This window comes from Chionomys nivalis, chromosome 8 (assembly GCF_950005125.1).
Source record: "Chionomys nivalis chromosome 8, mChiNiv1.1, whole genome shotgun sequence".
In the NCBI taxonomy this organism is placed as follows: domain Eukaryota; kingdom Metazoa; phylum Chordata; class Mammalia; order Rodentia; family Cricetidae; genus Chionomys; species Chionomys nivalis.
This window is the reverse complement of record NC_080093.1, coordinates 53,397,688-53,416,436: the sequence shown is the minus strand read 5'-3', so window position 1 is coordinate 53,416,436 and position 18,749 is coordinate 53,397,688. Positions and strand designations below refer to the sequence as shown.

Here is an 18,749-nt window from a genome sequence, read left to right as displayed (position 1 = left end):
CATGTGTGTGCCTCTGCATTCCAGAAGCAACGGCGACTGGGTCAGAGCGGCCCCGTACCTATAGAGGCTGAGGATGAGAGCTGGGAAAGAGGGATGCGCGCATGCAGGTGGGGCTTGCGTCTCTTAGGGGGACACCCCTCCCCCAAAGACCCCTTCCCCTGGAAAGGGGCCAGTCACAAGAGCTTTTGAAGCGACCTGAGTGCAGAGCTCAGTAGTTCTTTGTCCCCTGAGCCTGTGAACTCTGCTTCTTCCAGCGCTTCTGATTCCTTCATCGGGTTAGCGCAGGTAGTTCAGCCTCTGTCTCGTGCCGGGATCTCCTGTCCTGTAGATCGTCCATTTCCCGGGGACCTGGGCCATCAAAACCCAGAAGAGGATCCGCCGCAGGGCCGCCAGGGGGCGCGCTGGGCGGGGACCCGCGCCCTGATCTCTCTGTCCCTTGAGACTTCCTGCGCGCGCTCTCTCTCAGACTCTGCCCAGTGCCGGCTTCGCGCACTATTGCCGCGGCAGCAGCTGGCTCCAGGAGGTCGGGGGTCGCACGGAGCCCCCGCCGGGTGCCCGACCCCTACTCGCCACACTCCCAAGTAGGGGTGTGGGGACCCGGCGGGCGCAAGGGAGCGGCCCCCACCTCCATCCGCCGCTGCCCGTGAATTATGCAGGAGGCTGGCACCGGTGTTCGAGTTGCTCAAGTTTCCCTGGCAACTTTCGTCCAGGCATCCCTCCTCCGGCGCAGCGGGCAGCTCCACCCGCGCGCCCGGGGCCCCAGGCTCCTTCCCCGGGCAGCCTGGCCTCGCAGCCCTGGGTACCCGGTTACTGTAGGGCTCTGGAAGACGCAGACCCAGACCACGCCCTCGCTCCCTGAACTGGGGCCTCTGAGGAAGCCAAGGTGCGACCCAGTGATATCGCCTGGTAAACTTCGTCTTGGGTGAAGAGGGTACATGCAGGATCTGTGCGTGCAGGATTTCGTTGCCAGGATGCTGGGGTCGCGCCGGACCTGGCTTCCCGAGTCCAAGGGTGTGGGGCATCTGTTGGACCTCATCGCTGGGGTGTGTAGGGTGAGTCGCCCTTAACCTCTCTGACTGGTAGTAGAGGGCTAGAGTATCCAGTGAAACTTGTCTTCCTGGAGAGTACCAGGGTCGTCTTGAAAACTACAGTTGGGGCGCAGAGGGGGTGGTTTCCCTGGAACTCCTCACCCGTTTGCGGAAAGTACAAGGGGTGGCAGCATGAAACATTCTAGTTGTTCAGCTCCAAGTGAGTGGGGCGCGCAAGGTTCTGGGTTGTGGGGGGCGGTGTGCCCAGTGGGCTAGAGACTAATTTTTGATGACTGTGCTTTTAAAGGGGACGTGGGTTGTTCCATCTGAGAAGATACTTTGGGCCCATGGGTTTGGGGGTCTCAGGGGCCTCCCTGATGGCTTATGGATGGCTTGCAGGCAGTCCTGGAAGCTTTCAGAGGACATCTGAAAATAGTGGTTTCTGCGTGGAAATTCGAGGTAGTAAATTAGGTAGGTGTGTGACCTCTTTTTCGATCTGAAGTTTGAACATTAATGAGGTCAACCAGCTAATTAAGCTGAGCTTTGGCATGCAAAGATAATTTTGGAAGTTTAGGTTGGAGAATGGCTTGTGACCATTCTGGGATTGGACCCTGCACCTTGCTGACCTGGCTAGGGGAGGTTCAGCAGGTAGGTCGACCTCAGCTACAGGCTCAGCCTTGACTCCGGTCCTACTTCAGGTCTGGCACCCTGCAGGCAGATAGTGTGTGGCATGTCTACAGGGGCCCCTCGAGGTGCCTTGGTTGGAAACATTCCAACCACACGTAGGTGACACCAGGCTGAGTCTGGTGGAGACTGGAATCTTCCGTTGCTGCAGTTGAAATGAGCTGAGAAAGGTCTTGGACATTGATGGATTGGGGGAGAGGAGTGGTAGCCTGGAAAGTAGGGTAGGACCGGGGTCACCGTTGCTTAAAGTGGGTAAGAAGAGTAAAGCTGGCTTCATAGTGCCTGGAAATCACAGCTCCTGGGGCGAAGTGTTTTCAAGGAAACGGAACCCATTGCTTATACCAGGGATTTTTCCAAGAAGAAGGAACTAAGTGGCCAACTGGGCGTTAGTTTTGGGCCTCTGTGTCAGATGTGCAGCTGAAGGTGGCTCCCAGGAATTCTGACCACAGTCCTTGGCAGATGGGGAATCTCTGCCTAATATTGCAAGTGCCTTTTTAAGAAAGCCTTGTTTGTAGTTCAAGCCACTCATTCATTTATTTAACCCACCTCAAGGTTGCATGCATAGCTAAGATCTTGGGATGGCTACTTGGTCCAGGCCTGGGGATTGAGGTGCTGTCTAGAACACTGGGTCATCAGGGTGGGGCACTGAGATGTGAGAGGCTTCAGCTAGATCCTGTGAAGGAGTTGGGGATAGTGTGGGGTTTTATTTTCCCTCATGAGGAAGAAAGTGTGACAGAAGAGCATGCTGGGAGTTGTCTGATCTGCAGGAAATCAGCCCTAGAGATGGAGCCTTATAGGAAACCGGGTCTATGACATAATGAGCTTTGTTTCTTAATACTTAAGAGTCCTAAACAGCAGGGTCCTAGGGTCTCTACAGGCTCCAGGGAGTAATGGGGGCTTGTCCAAATGGCTGTGTGTGGGACGGAGCTGCTATGAGGGCCGAGGAACCCTGCAGAAGTCATAGGTCTCCAAACAAGGCTATGGCCTCCCTACTGACCCCTTTCCTGATGCTACAGGACTTGTAGCCTCAATGGTTCCTTATGGTGTCAGGGAGATCTGGCCATAGCAGCCTGTTAAAATATGCATTTTGACCTCATCAAGAGCCTCACCCATGGCTGTGACCCCCACGGGAGGTAACGTTGAGGAGGCTCATGCACGGTAATTTCGTGACCCTCTTGGTCAGGAAAGAAGTGGGAACTTACATACAGGCCTGTCTTTCATCACCTGGGTGCTGGTATGTGGATATGGGAAGAATGTAAACAGATCGAGAGATGGGCTAGGAGCCTGGTATCCCCTCCCTCCTAAACTTGTGACCTTTGGGCTGGGCACAGAAGCTAACCAGCCCACCTGAAAGAGAAGTCTGCCATCTTTTGTGGGGCAGAGATGAGCTGGGCATATTTGGCCCAGTTTTCTCTGTATTTCATTAAAATATGCTGAACAGATCTTATCTAGGGGTCTGATGCTGCGTATCAGGCCTGAAGTTGGATGAAGGTTGCTACTCTTGGGGCTTCTAAGCTGGTGGGGATACATATGATTGGTTACATGTATAGGATGGTTCCATGCGACTGCTGGGTGCTATAGAGCACAGAGAGGCCCCTGATTGTCACGAAGGGGACAGAACAAACACCTAGAGGACTGGGATGGACAGGGCCTTTGCACAGCTGATGACCACCATACGCATGATCTCGACCCTGGGTGTACCGTGCACTCAGCAGCTGCAGAGCGGGCAGAATGAGCTAGCGTTCTGCATGCTGTGCATTCCTAGGCATCTTCATTATGCCTTTGCTGTTCTCATGTCCCAGAACTCCTGGGGAGGACAGAGGGTGGGCTGACTTCTGTTCCCCCTTCCAGGCCAGTAGCCTGAGGCTCTGGAGTGGTGCCACTTGCCCCGGTTCCCACATGTAGTGAATGAGGAACCTCAGTTGTACCTTGGGTAGCCCCAGGGATCTCAGCCCACATTCTCACACCCTACCAGAGCTAAACACACATCACCCAGCGGGAAGTGCCACCAGAATGTGGCAGAAAATTAGTTGTCTTGTTCCTGCGGTGTGAAATGGAGTTAGTGGGCGAAAGCCGAAGTTTCTGAGCAGACTACTTGATAGGATGTGCATTTTATCATTGTTGAAAGCTGCTTCTCGGAGCCATTCGACATGGCTCACGGGGTCCACTCGGGGCTCTGGTAGAACATTGAGGTTGTCTGAGTAAAAGGTTGCCCCTGCTGGGAGCCTTCCTCCTGATCAAGGGGATGTCCTAGTCTTAGCCAGAAAGGGGTGCGGTGTGTCCCTTCTGGTTCCCAGAGCCTACTCAGGGTCAGCAATAGGGTCTCTCTGATGCCTGGTCCTGGGGACAGGCCAGCTGCAGCATGCAACATTTCCTGGGAGATTAAGTTCTTAAAAGCCTTCAGGAGAAGTGAGGTCCGTGGGTTGGAGCAGTAAGCAGAGAGCTCTCTGATTGGCTGCCAGATGTCTCCTCTAAGCAGAGGACTAACACAGAAGGATGCTGTCTAAAATCCGCAGCGCTTGGGTGTGCTTGCCCTGGCCCAGTCCCTGGGCTCAGTGGGGCTTTGCGATTGATAGGCACAGACTCCCAGACTGGGTCTGTGGGTTCCACATGATGAACTACAGGGGTGCCTGGTCTGTGGATTCCAGACGGGCTGCAGGGCTGCTGCAAGGCTCCTGTCCCGTTTCTGCTGCTGAGCACCGTGGGATTCTGCCTATAGAAGTTCCACGAATCCACGTGGAGAAGCTTCAAGTTTTGAGTAGGGAAGATGGATGGAGCAAGTCCCGAGATACTTAGCGTAGAAGCCTCCACCTGGGAGATCCTCCCACTCCAGATGCATCCATTAGGGATATAGTTTTTGCACACTTACAGTGGCCCTGCTGGGCTGAAGCCAGGTTCCTCTGAAAAGCATTTTCCCCTTCTCTTCTTTCCTCTCTAAAAGCATCACTTTTAAACCTAGATATTGTGTCTACCCATTTCCGGACTGTTTTCTTTTGAGGCATTCCTACACCTGGCAAAGCTAGAGCAAATCGCATGGTAAACCTATTATGCCCACTCACATTCTGCTGTTAACCCCTGGTTAGACTTCTTACACGCTTGTGAGTCTATCGAAATCCTCCTAGGTTTGCGTGTTTTCATTGGATGCCGGTTTGTCTTTTGTGTTGTAGTTATTGATAATTGGGAATGATTGTTGGCTAACTCTTTTGTAGCACTGGAGTAAATTACCGTAGACCACCATGGCTCAATCCCCACTCTACTAAGACAAATGGATGAGATGGATGAGGTGTTTTTTTGGACAGGATTTCTCTGTGTATCTTTAGAGCCTGTCTTGGAACTCCATCTGTAGACCAGGCTGGCCTCGAACTCACAGAGATCTGCCTGCCTTTGCCTCCTGAGTGCTGGAATTAAAGACATGCACCACCACGGCCCAGCTTCAAATGGATGAATTTTATGGAGCTACTGGTGTTCCTTAAAAAGCTGGAAGGTGCTGGGGCTTTGCACTTAGGTTCTTGATGGCGCTGAGCAAGTGTTTCACTGATCCTAGCTCCTCCGTCACTTGAGGATTCTAGGTGGGTGCCCTGTCACTGAACCATGCCCCAACCCCTCACTAGGGATTCTAGGCTGGTGCTCTTCCACTGAGCTACACCCTCTCCTCATTGGGGGATTCTAGACTGGCACTCTCCCACTGAGTCATGTCATTATCCCATTACTGGGGGATTCTAGGCTGGTGCTCTCCCACTGAACCATTCCTAAGCCCCTGACTGGGAATTATAGCAATCACTCTCCCATGGAGTCACGTCCCCAGCCCTGTTCCCTTTATTCTTTATGTGGCTGTTTCCTCCCAAGAATTTTCATCCAATGTAATATGTTTTATGCTCCTGGGTCTTTTATTAATTAACCTAGCAACTCCTCAGCAAGAAAAAAAAGTATATAAATGGATGTTTTAAAGATTTCCTGTGACCTTAGTCACAGTCTGTGAAAGTCACTTGTAGATTGAGACAACAGGACCGTGTCTGCTAATCACGGCAGACCGGGTGCTGTTAAGATATGATGGATATTTAGACATGGAGAGGAAGAGGAAACAACTGTGAGTGGCAGTGTGCTCTCCTGAGAAGGTTGTGGGGAGTGTGGTGTTTTGATGAGGACTGTCACTGAATCAGCCCTTTGGTGCCCAGAGGTCCCTACCTGGATATGATGCTTCCCCAATGGGCCAGGAATGTCTTTCATAGTGGAGCCCTTTGGGAAAGGGCTATGAGAAAGAGCTACCCCAATGGACTTTCTCTACATGAGCTATTTCTGGAAGGACTTTGTGTTCCCATAGACTAGAAGTCACCATCTAAATTTCCAAGATTTTTAAAAAGTGCACAGGGAGGTGTGTATGTGTGCATGTGTGCGTGTGTGTGCACACATGTGTGAATATGTGTATGGAGATCAGAAGTCATTATCAGGTGTCATCCTTAGGATACTGTTCACCTCTGGTCTGTCATTGCCCTGGAGCTCACCAAGGGAGCTAGACTGTCTGGTCACTGAGTCCCAGTGATCCTCCTGTCTGTGCCTCCCCAGTGCTAGGATTACACGCATGCTCCATGCATCTTAACCTTACTTTTTGGGATCAAACATAGGGTCTAATGCTTGCAAGTGCTTTACAGGCTGAGTGAGACGTCTCCCCAGCCCCCAAGTTGGCAAAATGCATTTTACCTGCATCAAGGTTTATCTGGGTAAGGTGATACCTGGGTAAAGGCAGCAACAGAGTGTCTAACTAGTGAGCTTTGCACATGCGTGACCTCTTGGCCTGGAGTTCACTATTACCTTGGTGATTCAAAAGCATCCTGCTCCCAACTATACGGGTTGAGGAATAGCCCGAATTTTGGACACAGAACTTGTGCTTGTGCTGTCTAGCCTGACAGTTGGCTTGTGAGTTTGGAGCCTTAGCTTTGCAGGGAGTCCAATCCCTGGTCACTTCTGTGGGGAGAGGGATGCCCTGAGAGGAGCACAGGGGGCTGCCCCCGTGGTTCCCCAGAGCACACACTACCTGGGTGCTCTCATTAGGAGCTCCCTGCCTCAATAACAGATGTCACTCCTCCCTTAGCTGTGACAGGTTTCTCTGTATGTCACCCCCAAACCTTCTCAAGTCCCAGCCGTGACGCCTGGCAAGCTATCAGGATCTCCCCGTCCCCCGTCTATCTACTGCACCTGGCATCAGGTCCCTGGGGATGAAGTGTCCCATTGCTAGGCATCCTGATTCTAGACTTCACTCTCAAATGTCACTCAGCAATAAGAAGTCAGCAAACCCTTCTGGCCTGTTCTTTCTTCCAGCCAACCTGCCACCATCTTCATGAGATCAGCTATGCCAGCTTGTGAGTATCCATCAGGATGGGGCTTGTGAACTGTTGATGTTCCTGCTTAGGAATGTCTTAGGGCTTCTATTGCTGTGAAGAGGCACCCTGACCACAGCAACGCTTATAAAGGAAAACGTTTAATTGGGGTTGGCTCACAGTTCAGAGGTTCAGTCCATTATTGTCATGGCAGGAGACATGGCAGCCTACAGGCAGACATGGTACTGGAGAGGTAGCTCAGAGTTCTACATCTGGATCAGAGATAGCAGGAAGAGAGGGTGACCCTGGACCTAGCTTCATCTTCTGAAACCCTAGCTCACCCCCATTGACACACTTCTTCTAACAAAGCCACATCTGCTGCAAAAAGGCCACACTTCTCAATAGTGCCGCTCATTATGAGCCCGTGGGGGCCATTTTCATTCAAGCCACCAGAGGGTATGAGGGTCACTGGACCCTTGCTTGAATCTGGTCACTCCTCTCAGCCAGTTCTGCTCAGATTGCATGTGCCTTGGTGTCTCAGGGAGGAGCTAGAGTGTGTAGGCCAGGAAAGGCTAGGGAAAGAGGGCTCCATCTGCGCTTCTCTGGGGAAGTCACCATCCCTGCTGGGTGAAGGCTTCCCAGTGTGGCCACCCTGAGGTTCCCCATGTTCCCACCATTTATCCTTCTGCATGCGGTGTAAGCAAGCCCAGTAAGCATCTTGGGGTGAACTTGGGTGGCCTCGAACTTTAGTTTGTCATTAGGACCTTGAGAGGGTGGACATTCTTTACGCCTTCCCCTAAGGAAGGAATTTAAACAGCACTTGCCATCAGAGGCTTTGGAGACCCAGCAGCTGGACACTCTGGGCCCGGGAGTGACGGGTTTCCCCACAGGAGGCACAGACCTTATGCAACTCAGGTTGGCATTTCCAGGATGTTTGCTGAAGCTGGGTGCAGGAGGGCATGGGGGTGAGTGGCCATGGGTACATAGTGAATTTTCTATTGAAAACAAACACAGAGAGGGACATTCCTGAAGTCCTAGCGAGGCCAGGGATTGCTGTTAATAATTCTCTACACACAAGGACAGATGTCTCACGCCTGTTTCTGGAGCTCCTTGAGGGAAGAGGTGGTAACCCCGCCATTCCTGGAACTCAGGGACAGCCCATTGTCAAAGCAACAGAAAACACCTACCTCCTGTTTGTTCTGAGTCTTTGGGGGTCCTGGTGGGGAATGTCTTGGCCTCCTGCCTCTATGGTTCATGCTGGGTGGCTGTGGGTTTTCTGCCTGGACAGGGCTGTACCCTCCTCTTGTCTGCTCTGGTCCTTTTGAGATGACCTGCTTTTGACAAGGTTTGGGGGATGTAGGAGAGACTGTAGGTGAAGGGGTTGAGATGTGTATATCAAATCACCAGGCCACTTAACCCTGAGGCTGCAATACGTATAATGGCTTCCAGTCTGGCTTCAGTAATGGGGAGCTAACTTCCTGTGGCTGCAGCTTCACCCTTAGCTCAGTTTGGGTCGGGGTGGCTGTGGCCCTGTATTAGTTACTTCTCTCGCTGCTGTGACAAACACAGGACAAAAACAACTAAAGGAAGGAAGAGTTTGCTCTGGTTCCCAGTCTGAGGATGCTGTCCACCATGGCCTGGAAGTCATGGTGGCAAGAGTGTGGGACAGCTGGTCACATTGTATCCATAGCCAGGAAGAAGGCAGATGAACACTGGTGCTCATCTTTCTCATTTTTGTTCTCTGTGGGACCCGAGCCCACGGAATGGTTCTGCCCACACTCCCATCTCCGCTAAGCGAACTGAAACTCTGTCGCAGGCATGCTAGGCGATTGTAGATCCCGTCAAGCTGACAGACCACATTAGCCATCACGGACCTGGTTTCACAGGGTGCTGCCCTCCCTTCACCTGCTCTTTAGGACAGCCAGGGTCATCTCAGGTCAAAAGAGTCCTCCCGGCTGTCTCCATCCATTTCTCTCTCTTTCTTGGACCTTCACAGTGACCATACTGGGAAAGTAGTCGTGATATTGTGTGGGGAGCTCTTGGTTGTTCAGTGCCACATCATCCTCATCCCAGCCCTGAGAACACAGGTTCCATGACACCCTCCCTCTTCTGGGATAAAGAGAGGGAGGCAGAAAATACTGAGTCTGATAAAGGTCATATGGCTGGGATGGGAGCAGGCAGTCACCCCCCATCATGAGAAGCCTTCGTCACTACATTTCCTGGGAGAATGCTGGCTTGTTTTCCTGTTTCTGATTGGAGGGAAATGTTGTGATTCTCAAACTTGGGGCCAAGACACTTTAGGGTCTCAGAGCTCCTGTGATCTCTTACACCAGGATTCAGGAACGCAGAGAGTGTTTTGTGTTCGTCTACTGACAGTGCTGTCACAGGTGGGAAGAGGACTGGGAGTAAGACCCAGGGATAGAGCACTTGCTTAGCACGGGCAAGACCTGAGTTAAATTCCCACCAATGGAAAAAGAGAGGGGGTTGTGGATGCGGGCTGGCGGTACAGTGTAGGCACAGCCCTGGATTCCATTCTTGGCCTCATCAAAAAGTTAAAAAGGAAATTGTAAAGGAAAAGTTTAAATATGCATTCATATATTTTTAACATTAGTATTAAAGTTATTAGTTGTTAACATAAAAATTCCCACAATATAGTAATTCTAAACAAATGAAATCTATTTCTTTAATTTTTTTACATTTTATTTTACTTTATTAAGTGTGTGTGTGTGCATGTGTGCGTGCATGAATGTACACATATGGCGGTCAGAGGACAACCTGCTGGAGTTGGGGTTTGCATTCCACCATGTAGGTCCTGGAATCAAACTCAGGTTATTCTGCTTGGTGACAAGTTCCTTTACACTCTGAGCCATCTTGTGGTCCCAACACAACTGCCGTGGTTTTGTTGTCAACTTGACATATCTGTGAAGAAACAGCTTTGATCCAGGAATTGCTTCCATCAGATTGGCCTGTGTGCAAATCTGTAGGACATTTTTGATTAAAGATTGATGTGCGAGGGCTACACCCTCTGTGGGAGATGCCACTCCTGGGCACGTGATTCAGAGCTACTTAAAGCAAAACAGGTGGCATTTAATCCCAGCACTCGGGGAGGCTGAGGCAATGTGGGTTTCTAAGTTTGAGTCCAGCCTGGTCTGCAGAGAGAGTTCTTGGACAGCCAGGGCTACAAAGAGAAACCCTGTCTTAGAAAAAACAAAACAAAACGAAACAAAAAGAGCAAGCAAGCTGAGCAAGTCAAGCAAGTCAGGAGGAGCAAGCCTGTAAGCAGCATTCCCCACCAGCCTTGCTTCAGTTCCTGCTTCCAGGTTCCTGTCTTGTTGAGTTCCTGCATTCACTTCCCTTCACAATGAACTGTGAACAGTAAGCTAAATAAACCCTTTCATCTCCAAGTTGCTTTCAGTCAGTTTTTGTGTCAGAGCTACAGGGAGCAAACTAGAACACCAAGTATTTTCCAAAATGAAAGCAACGCTTAGAAGAACATCACTCCAGACTGTTTCTGCAAAGCTTCTGTATGGCCTGACTGTGCAGCAGAGCTGGCCTCTTGTCTCTGCTGCCGAAACCTGCTGTCTCGGTCTCACTCATGCAGCCTCTGGCACAGTCCAGGGTACATGGAGCGTGAGACGATTATTAAATTAATTACATCTTAATATTATTGCGAACATGATTTGAAAGGGCCATGGGGAGCCTTTAGAGTTTCCTGGATCACACACTGAGAATCATGGGAGTGAGCTGCTCAACCTCAAGAGCAGGACCTAGATTTGAGAGTCAGGTGTGCTATGTGGGAGTTGTAACAGTAAATGCCTCTTTTCTTGCCATTTGAGATATATTTGAAATTTGGTTTGGGGCTCTAGATGGTCACCAAGGGTTCTCATCTGGAGGAAAGGTTTCAGAATCTAGGATTGTAGAGGCAGGCAGGGCCACCTTCCAGGCTGTAGAATGGAGGAGGCCGGATAGTGCCTTTGAGGTCTAGAAGGTGCAAACAGAACAGTTGACCAGTTTTCAAAGAGAGACAAGCTGGATGTCAAAAAATTTCCTGCATTGGCATGGGGGTGCTGTCTAGGCAACATTTACCCCTCTTTCTAGGTTCCAATGACAAACCAAGTCAGTTCCACCGAAGTTTACCCTGGGATCCAACGAACTTATTGCACTTACAGGAGCACAGAGGACCCTAACACAGCCACATGGCAAGGTCTATATGCAGCGTGGATGGTGGCTTCTGAATGGCTACAGATGGCTACATAGATGGAGCCTCTTTCCTAGTCCTTCAGCGCCTATCCTCTGGCCCTTCCCAGGGGCCTTGAGGCCATGTGTAATTTAGGGCAGAGTTGCACACAGCTGATGGGGAGGTGTGGCCGAATACTCAGGTGAGGGTCCCACAGCCTCCCCATCTCCTCCCTGACAGGGAATGCCAACAGTCACGTCTAGCTGTCATGACTTTCCTTGCCGAGACAGCTGAGCTCGTGAGGATGACAGCTATTTGCTTTGGAGTGCATTGATGTCCAGCAGTGGACAAGAGGGAATGGGATCTCAGCGAGGTCTCTGCAGGTGTTGACTTCCAGAAGGAGGATTGGTTGAAGAAGTTTTCCTGGAGCTGTGTGACATGGGCTGGAGCAGTGACAAGATGGGCGGGGATCAGGGACTCTGCCTTGTGAGACTGTCCAGGCAGGGGTACCGTTAGCGTACACTGCCTGGAGTGGGGAAAGAACCAGAACGGGAAGGGAGTGGAATGTGGGCCTGCCGTGCACCATTGCTCAAACCTGGGTATGGGTCAGGGGAGGGAAGTGCCTGAATCCACCTGCAGGGTTGGGTGGGGTGGGTGACTGTCTTCTCTTTTTAAAAGATTTTCATTTTTATGTGTATATGTGAGGGTATGTGAACGTGTGTGTGTGTGTGTGTGTGAACCTGTGGAGGTCAGAGGAGAGTGTCAGATCTCCTGGAGCTATAGTTACAGGTGGTTGTGAGCACCTGATGTGGGTGCTGGGTACCAAACTTGGGTCCTCTGCAAGAGCAAGCAAGCATTTGTAAGAGCTGAGCCATCTCTGCAGCCCCATGACTTTCTCCTTTAGATTTATTTGCTGTATTTTATGTGATGAGCATGTCTGCATGTATGTATGTGTACCGTGTGTGCCTGGGGAGGGCATAAGAGGTCATCAGATCCCCTGGAACTAGAGTCATGGATGGTTGTGAGTCACCATGTGGGTGCTGGGAACTGAGTCTTGGTCTCTGGAAGGGTGGCAAGTGCTCTTAACTGCTGAGTCATCTCTCTGGTCATGGGACTTTTTTCTCAAAAGCGTAACCATATTGTAAATTCTGAGGCCACATGCTTGTATATGACTGAGGCTTAAGTAAAATAGCTAACAACAGTTTATTTAAACTGGTAAGATAAGTTGTGTTCAACACTTTAACTTCTCTCTGACTTGGTTTTCAACCATTGTGACGGTTCATATCTCCTGCTGTGCACCCTTGAGTCATCTTTGGCCTTCTGAGGCTCGTCCTGCGGTTAGACAGGGCTTCCTACCTCCACTGCAGCACGGCAGAGCTTTGCACAGTCTCTGGCTATTTCTCACCTGTGAGTTTCATTCTTGGTGTGGTGCTCTTGGCTTTTAGTTTCTGTTCAGTTTGGAGAGTTCCCTAAAGGAGTTCCCTAAAGAAAGGACAAGCCTTTCTTGTAGGTCAGTGGTAAAAAAAACTCACTTTTTCTTGTTGGGGAAAATCTCCGTCTCCTTTTCACCTGTGAAGGACAGTTTTGCTGGGTATAGCTGGTGAAAATCTGGTGAGTTCTATGAGCCTTCCTTGCCTATGAGGAGTTACTTTTATCTTTCCACCTTCAAAATTCTCTCCTTATTTGATTTTGACCAAAGACCTTAAAAGAAACCATGGCCCAAACCAATCCAAAGAAACTAAAAAGAATGTGGAAGAAAATGCACCCAAAGAAATCCCATGGAGGCCCATGGAAGCCAAACTGAGTTCGTGTATTCTAGCATGACCAAAGGGAAATCGTTTCACAGGGATAAAGAAGCTAGGCAGTTCCGTCAGTAGCGCTGGAGACAGCAAAGTTGTTTTTGGATATCTGCCGGGGAATTGTCATTTGCAAGGACCTCCAGGACAAAGGCAGCATTGTGGAAGTTAGTCCCTGGGAGGCTAGTGGAAGAGAGAACATCCCATGATGCTTGGGGCACGGGTGGAAGAGCTTCCTTATAGAGACTGACTATGAGATGGACAGAAGGGAACCATAAAGAGAGTCCCTAGAGGCCTTGGCTCTATAGCCTTCCACACCCTGCCTCTCCTGTTCTGAAGCCTGTCACCCAGAAAGGACAAAGAGCATCACTATTCTTTCCTGTAAGATGGGAGACCAGGAGTGCTTGCATGCTAAGATTAGTCTAGGGAAGACACAGGTAGGATTAGCTGTCTCAGAGGCTTCACCCAAGTGCATGATGATGAGGCCCTGGTGACAGTGTGGTTATAAACAGCTAAGTCTGTGGCTCGTGGGTTTGTTTGAGACCTCCCTCACCTGGCGTTGGTCATAATCTAACTTTGTTCTTCTGCTGGGTCTGGGCTGTTGGGAATGGGTGGGGGAAAATGGAAGGCTGTCTTTGAGGGACAAAGAGAGGAATATGGGGGACAGACATGGAATACAGAAAAATATTGCAGGCTGGTTGCTGTCACCCCACAAGGGAGGAACACAAAGTGAGGATGAGGGATATCACAAGGCAGGTGCCTCCCTAGAGGAGGGAGCAATCCAGCTTAGTTGAATGTCCTCAGAAATCCAGGGTGGTCCTTGGGGGTAACTGAGTGCTGATAATTTTAGAGTTGACATCATGGCTGAAGCTGGGACATTCCCTGTCCACACACTTCTTAGGATACTGGCCATGCGCACTGAGACAATGGGCACGGGTGGTAATAGGCATACTGCTGGAATGGGCGTTTGTTGAATGAATAAGTTATTCACAATACGCCAGAAATCCCACCGTTCACAGCTGCAGAAGACCGGCTCTGTGCCTGGCTCTGTATGCTGTGTCATTTGGCTGCCACCAGCCACTGGAACTTTCTGTGCTCTAACGGGAATCTTGGTGATGCAGTAACAGGGAACAGGGCACAGTGGGTGTGTGAGCCTCAAGGTCCTGCCTTCCTAAGTCTGTGTGTAGTTTCTGTGGTACATGAGGTTTGTCCCAGGTTGGACCCTGTGACGCTTGTTGCCAGGCCAGGCTCTTCTGGGCCTCATCTGTCTTTCCAGACCAGCCTCTTCTCACTCCTGCGCTCCATAATGGGAAGGATGCTCCAGCCAATTGCAGCAGCTGCAGGGAAGGCCCTGCCCTGCCTGGGAGGCGTGTCCTGCACTTCCTCCTCCATCTAGGCTGCGGCCACTGAGCCATCTCTCCCTCTCCACGAGTTTAATTTTAAAATGTGATGATAAATGTTGCTGTTTTCTTAATTTCACTATCAGATTGCATGGAGATCTGATAAGGAGTGGGAGGGGTGGCTCAGTAGTTAAAAGCACTGGCTGCTCTTGCAGGGGACCCAGGATTGGTTCCTAGCACCTATCTCGATTTACAGCCATTTGTAACTTCAGTTTCAGGGCAGCCATCTCCCTCTTCTGGCCTCTGAGGTCACTGCACACATGTGCTACACAGACATGCATACAGGCACACACCCAGAAACATAAAATAAAAATAAATAGATCTTAAAGGAAAAGAATTAAGTCTCTGGGGTTTGATGATAGAGGCCTTGTTTAATAAGCTCTAGGCCCCAGGTTCCACACTCACTGCCTTAGATATGCAAAAGATGTTTGGATGTTTGGTGGTATCTTGAGCTGCCAAGCCTGTTTATTGGTTGTAATAGTTTTTGGTGGATTCTTTAGGGTTGCTGTGTACAGTATGGTGTCTTCTTCTATAGATATTTTCTCTGCTCTTCCCCTCCTGCCTTCCTCCCACCTTTTCCCTCCCTTCTTTCCTCTCTTTCTCCTACCCCTCTCCCTCATTCCAGTGCCAGGCCTGTAAGTCAGACAAGTTCTATGCCACTAAGCTTCATGCCAACCTTAGATAATTTTCCTTCTAATCTTATTTACTTATTTATTTTTAGTCTGTAATATATACTACAGGAGCAGTTTTTACATTTTTTTATTTATTCTTTGAGAATGCCACATGTTTACAATGTGCTTTGATGATACTTTGATGTTCACCCCAACACTCATCTCCAACTTCCTCCAGACACCTCCCTCCTCTCCTTCCCCCACCCCAACTTCATGTCTTCTTCTTCTCTTTCTCCTTTTATCACCCACGGAGTCCAGAGTTAGTGGTACCTGAATGCCCACGGTCATGAACCATCCTCTGAAGCATGGTCAATCTACCCAGGGCTACATTCCTGAAACAAACAAAGAAACCAAAAATCTGATTTTCCTTTCCTCAGAAGCCAGACATTCTCAATAAATTTCTCATCTATGGTGGCAGGGTAGAGGGTGGAGACTCCCAAGGCTCTTTGTCACCCATGCTGGGATGCTGACTGGCTTGATTTTCTGCAGGCAACCACAGTTTCCAGGTTCAAGGGTGCAATGGCCTTGAAATATCCTGAAAATACCATAGTTCCACATTTTTTCCTGATTTCTGGTTCTTATAGTCATATTGTCTCCTCTTCTGCAATGTTTCCTGAGCCTTGGTGATAGGTGATGTGATGTAGATGTCCCATTTGGGGTTGAGCACTTCCCAGACATTTATTGTCTGCACTTTGACAGATTAGGAATCTCTGTATTGACTGCTATCCACCGCAAGAAGCTTCTCTGATGGATCTAATCTATGAGTATAACGATAAATATTTAGAGGCAGTTTGATACTGTATGTATTTAGCCAAGTTCCCCCAACCCGGGTTCTGTGATCTCCCCATCATGAATTCTAGGCCAGAATATCTGATGTATGTTTCCTCCTGTGGAGTGGATCTTAAATCCAAACAGAAAGTGGTTGGGTCCTCCATAATATTCGTGCCACTATTGCATTCACAGTGTATTTTGCTGTGACCGTCACCATCATGGCCCACGAGGTTCATAGCTGGGCATACTGTTGAGTACATTCTCCCTCAGAGCCTACACAGCAGTTTTGGATGCTATGAAAGCTTTCCCGTGGGGAGGAAGCTTCTGTTTTGGTACCAGCTCACTTCCAAAGTATGTGGTGTCTTCAGCAATTGAAGCACAATTAACAAAAACTCAGAGACAGATATTGGGGTTCAACCTGAAGACCAGAAAAGAAAACCAGTTAGCCACTGATTCTTACTTCAACCTTGGTCCAAAAATGGTGATACTGCCTCCAGGAAGCCTCAGAATGAGACTGTGACTGAGAGCTGTCTCCTCGAGTCCTATAGTCCTCTCTAGTTCTGGGATTAAGGGTGTGCGCCACTACTGCCTGGTTTCTATGGCAAGCTAGTGTGGCTACTGTGATTAAAGGTGTGTGTCATTGCTGCCTGGTCTGTAAGACTGATCAGTATGAATGTTTTACTTTTCTGATCTTCAGGCAAGCTTTATTTATTAAAATACCAATGAAATGCCACTACAAGCAATAGGGTCTTATCACTGGGTGCTGGTGGTAGCCAAGAGCAATGGACAGCAGCTTGTGTTGTTAGCAGAGGGAGTCTTGGAACACCTCCGACCAACAACTGGAAGGAAAAGACAGTATCCCTTACCCAGTGCGGGGATTTGGACAACCTGTGGCTTCTGGGAGGAAGGTAACTTCATTTAAAATATGTACTTTGATACATGACAAACTGGGTTTAGTTCCCGGTACCCATGTGCCATCTCACAACAATTTGTAATTCCAGTTCCAGGAGATCCAACACCCTCTTCTGGCCTCTGGGTACCAGCTATGCATGTGGCGCATATATGTGTTTGCAAGCAAAACATTCATACACATAAATAAGTCTGGTTTAAAAATTAAATACATAATATACATATGTATATATCCACGTATATGTGTATAGGTATGTATACCTTTATTTGAAAGCCTATAAAATACTTAGGAAGAGACCTGGTCAGTCATCCTCATCAACTTAGACCATGAAATCCAATATGGAGAAATTCAACAGAACTGCCATATATGGGCTGCCCATGCATGCTTCAGCGTTGCCAGGGCATAAACTTCATTCAATTAAATTTTTTTTTTAATAAAATACTAGGTTTACATGATTCTTTAGTGTTGCAAGTCCAGGCTCAGGAAAATGGGACCTTAAATATCCATCTTTAAGAATATTCAAATTTTAATTTGTTCTTTGCCAGTCTCACACGTACATAATACATTTGGTCACACATCCTCACCACCACTTATCCACATCCAACCGCGCTCAGTCCTGCTCCTCACGGCGAGTCTCCCTTCTACCTTTATGTCTGGTTTTGTTTCTTGACCACTGAATTTCAATAGGGTGTTTGTGTGGGCCCAGGCATGGAGCTGTCAGCAGGAGCATGGGCAACCCAGCCAAGGCCAAAACAATGAAAAAGGGTCTCCTCCCCCAGCAGCCAGGACTGCCAGTAGCTGGGGCCCGTGAGCCTCTCCTTTCTCCAGTATTTTATTCCATTTTGTTGTCATATTGTCTTGCTGACCTCCAGGACAGGGTTGGGTAGCATTGTCAAGAGTGGACATTGGTTGGTCCTAATTCTGGGGGTGATGTCATCTCTCACTCTGAGGGTTTGGTTTTGTAATAACCCTTTACTGGGCTGAGGAAGTTCATAAGGTGTTGGAGCCGGCAAGTGCTTTTCTCGCTGCCGTTGAGATGCTAATCGCCTCTTTGCCATTTATTCCATTAGTGTGGTGTGCGGCACTGAGTCCTGGACATTCTCCTCTTGGGATTAATCCTGCTTGGCAGGGTTCACTGTCCCCTGTTCCTGCTCCGGAACAGCTGGGATTTCCTCAGCTTCTGCAGGTGCATTCTCAAGAGGCCTTGGGGTGTGGTGTAGGTTGGGATGGGGATGGTACTGGCCTCTGACACGTTGGGAAGTGTTCACTTCCATTCTCAGAGGAGACCGAGGAATCGGCCCGAGTTTCTTCAGCACTTAGCATTTGTCGAGAGGCCACCTTGGCCTGAGGTTTTCTTTGTGGCAGTTTTCAAATGATTAATTCAGTTTCTTCTCATTAGAGATCTGCCCAGATTGTTTCTTTACAAAAATATTAAATTGTCTGTGTCTGTGTGTGCAGAAGAGTTCAGGGCCATGGAGGCCTGAGGTGTTGGGCGCCCTGGAGCTGTCTGTCATACCAGGTGGTTGTGGTTATGAACTGCTCAGTAGAGGTACTGGGAATGGAATCTGTGACTTTGTTTCCCATCCAGAGGCATGCCCTTACGAAGTCTCTCAGATCCCTACTCCCTGTTTCCTGGTGTGGTCAGTTCCCAGTACTGTCCTTCCCCTTCAATTGCTGGACACCCCAGCCTTTCCTCTTCTCTGTCATTGGCCACCCAGGCCCCCATGCTTTCCTTCAGTAGAGAAAGGTTCTCTAGCTGTCCAGCTCTTCAGATAAGTAACTTGGCCCTCCTTGATCCTCCGTGGCTTTTCCAGTCTAGTCTGGATGGATTTTGCTTTGACTGTCTTGTTTCCATTCCTTCTGGGCCTTTCATCTTAGTCTGCCTTTTTTTTTTCTACACCTGTTGGACAGAAGGTTATGCTACCTTTGAGGTGAGATTTTTCTAGCAGCTCCTTTTGGTGTTGGGCGTTGAGTGCTTGCTGGGTAGGCACTCTGCT

At 49.3% G+C, this 18,749-nt stretch overlaps 1 protein-coding gene across 6 annotated transcripts in view; it reads left to right on the top strand.

The window, feature by feature from the left end:
- Positions 1-532: 532 nt before the first annotated feature.
- Shank2 (SH3 and multiple ankyrin repeat domains 2) overlaps positions 533-18,749 on the top strand; it is a 441,540-nt gene continuing 423,323 nt past the window's right edge. For 5 of the 6 annotated variants that reach the window (XM_057777152.1, XM_057777154.1, XM_057777151.1 and 2 more), the window contains exon 1: positions 533-883. The gene's annotated coding sequence lies outside the window, so the exon portion shown is untranslated. Of the gene's footprint in view, positions 884-927; positions 1,053-18,749 lie in introns of those variants that run through there. The other variant, XM_057777149.1, reaches the window with a different exon arrangement.